Genomic DNA, 2,623 nt, shown 5'->3' with positions numbered 1-2,623 from the left:
GAAGAGGTGATGGAAGAGGAGACCGAAGAGGAGATAGAAGAGGAGACAGAAGAGGAGACGGAAGAGGAGATGGAAAAGGAAGAGGAGACGGAAGAGGAAGAGGAGATGGAAGAGGAAGAGGAGATGGAAGAGGAGACGGAAGAGGAAGAGGAGAGGAAGAGGAGATGGAAGAGGAAGAGGAGATGGAAGAGGAGACGGAAGAGGAGACGGAAGAGGAGACGGGAGAGGAGACGGGAGAGGAAGAGGAGATGGAAGAGGAGATGGAAGAGGAGACAGAAGAGGAGACAGAAGAGGAGATGGAAGAGGAGACGGAAGAGGAGATGGAAGAGGAGACAGAAGAGGAAGAGGAGATGGAAGAGGAAGAGGAAATGGAAGAAGAAGAGGAGATGGAAGACAAGATGGAAGAGGAGATGGAAGAGGAAGAGGAGACAGAAGAGGAAGAAGGAAAACACCAACCAACAGGAATACGATCAGGAAGTCGAGAGACACAAGAAAAAAGAGACCGGGAAGGCCTACTCTGTCTGTCTGTCTCTGTCCATCTGTCTCTCTGTCTATCTCTCTGTCTTTAGCTTTCTGTCTGTCTTTGTCTGTCTACCTGTCTGTCTGTCTCTGTGTTGACATCTGTCTGTCTGTCTCTTATCTGTCTGTCTGTCTGCCTCTCTGTCTCTGTCTGTTATCTGCCCATTGGTCTCATGTCTGTCTGTCTGGTCTGTCTGTCCCTGTCTGTCTCTGTGTCTGTCTGCCTGTGTCTGTCTCTTATGTCTGTCTCCCTCTGTCTGTCTCTTATCTCTGTCTGTCTGTATCTGTCTGTCTGTGTCCCTGTCTGTCTGTCTGTGTCTGTCTGTCTGTGTCTCTGTCTCTGTGTCTGTCTGTCTGTCTCTCTTATCTCTGTCTGTCTGTCTGTTCTGTCTGTGTTGACATCTGCCTGTCTCTGTCTGTCCGTCTACCTCTGTCAGTCTCTCCCTGTCTCTGTGTCTCTGTCTGTCTGTCTGTCTCTGTCTGTGTCTCTCTGTCTCTGTCTGTTATCTGTCCACTGGTCTCATGTCTCTCTGTCTGTCTGTTCTGTCTCTCCCTGTCTGTCTCTGTGTCTCCATCTGTCTGTACATCTCCGTCTGTCTGTCTGGGTCTCTCTATCTCTGTCTCTTGTCTGTCCATCGATCTTGTCTGTCTGTCTATTCCATCACTGTCTGTGTTGACGTCTGTCTGTCTCCACATCTGCGTTTGTCTCTGTCTTTTGTCTCTGTCTGTCTGTGTTGACGTCTGTCTGTCTGTTATCTCTGTCTCTCCCTGTGTCTGTCTACCAGTCTCATGTCTGTCTGACTCTGTCCATCTGTCTCTTGTCTCTGTACATCTGTCTGTCTGGATCTCTTCTGTCTCAGTCTGTTTCTGTGTGTCTTTTGTTTCTGTCTGTCCGTCTGTCTCTGTCTGTCTGTCTTGGTGTCTCTTCTGTCTCAGTCTGTCTGTCCCCGTCTGTCTCTTGTCTCTGTCTGTCTGTCTCTCTGTGCCTGTGTCTATCTCTGTTGGTCTGTTCTGTCTGTCTGTCTTCCTGTCTCTGTCCATCTGTCTGTGTCTCTTCCTGTCTGTCTCTGTCTCCATCTCCCTTCCTGCCTGTCTCTGTGTCTGTCTGTCTGTCCATCTGTCTCCTCTGTCTGCCCATCTGTCTGTCTGTGCCTGCGTCTGTCTGTCTGAGTCTGTTTCTTCTCTGTCTCTGTGTCTACATGTCTGTCTCTTCTGTCTGTCTGTCTGTCCCTGTCTCTGTCTGTCTGTCCCTGTGTCCGTCTGTCTCTCCCTGTCACTGTCTCTACATCTGTCTGTGTCCTCTGTCTGTCTGTCTCTACATCTGTCTGTGTCCTCTGTCTGTCTTTCTGTCTCTGTCTTCCTGGCTCCATCTGTCTGTCTCGTCTGTCTCTCTCCATCTGTCACTTGTCTTTGTCTGTGTCTGTCTGTCTGTCTCTTGTCTTTGTCTATCTGTCTCTGTGCATCTGTCTCTCCCTGTCTGTCTCTGTGTGTACACCTGTCTGTCTGTCCCTGTCTGTCTCTTCTGTCTCTTCTCTTTGTCTGTCTGTCTCTCTGTGTCTGTCTGTGCCGGTTTCTCTCACATCCATCTCTGTCTGTCTGTCTGTCTGTTCTGTCTCTGTCTGTCTGTGCCTGTGTCCGTCCTTCTCTTCCTGTCTCTGTGTCTATGTCTGTCTATCTGTCCTGGCTGAGTTTGTCTGTCTGTGACTGTGTCTGTCTGTCTGTCTTTGTCTCTTCTGTCTCTGTCCATCTGTCTCTTGTCTCTATGTCTGTCTGTCTATGCCTGTGTCTGTCTCTATCCATTTCTCTTCCTGTGTGTCTCTGTGTGTACATCTGTCTGTCTGTCTGTCTGGGTCTCTTCTGTCTCAGTCTGTGTCTGTCTGTCTCTGTGTCTACATCTGTGTCCTCTGTCTGTCGGTCTGTCTGTCAGTCTGTCTGTCTGTTTCTGTCTGTCACTGTCTTCCTGGCTCGTCTGTCTGTCTCTTCTGCCTCTCTCCATCTGTCACTTGTGTCTTGCTGTCTCTGTCTCATGTCTGTCTCTGTGTTGACGGCTGTCTGTCTGTCTGTCTGTAGCTGACTCTTCTCTCTGTCAGTCTGTCTGCCCCTG

Source organism: Dipodomys spectabilis, unplaced genomic scaffold, assembly GCF_019054845.1.
Source record: "Dipodomys spectabilis isolate Male_0828 unplaced genomic scaffold, ASM1905484v1 ptg000122l, whole genome shotgun sequence".
NCBI classification, from domain to species: Eukaryota; Metazoa; Chordata; class Mammalia; order Rodentia; family Heteromyidae; genus Dipodomys; species Dipodomys spectabilis.
This window is presented reverse-complemented; position numbering follows the sequence as displayed.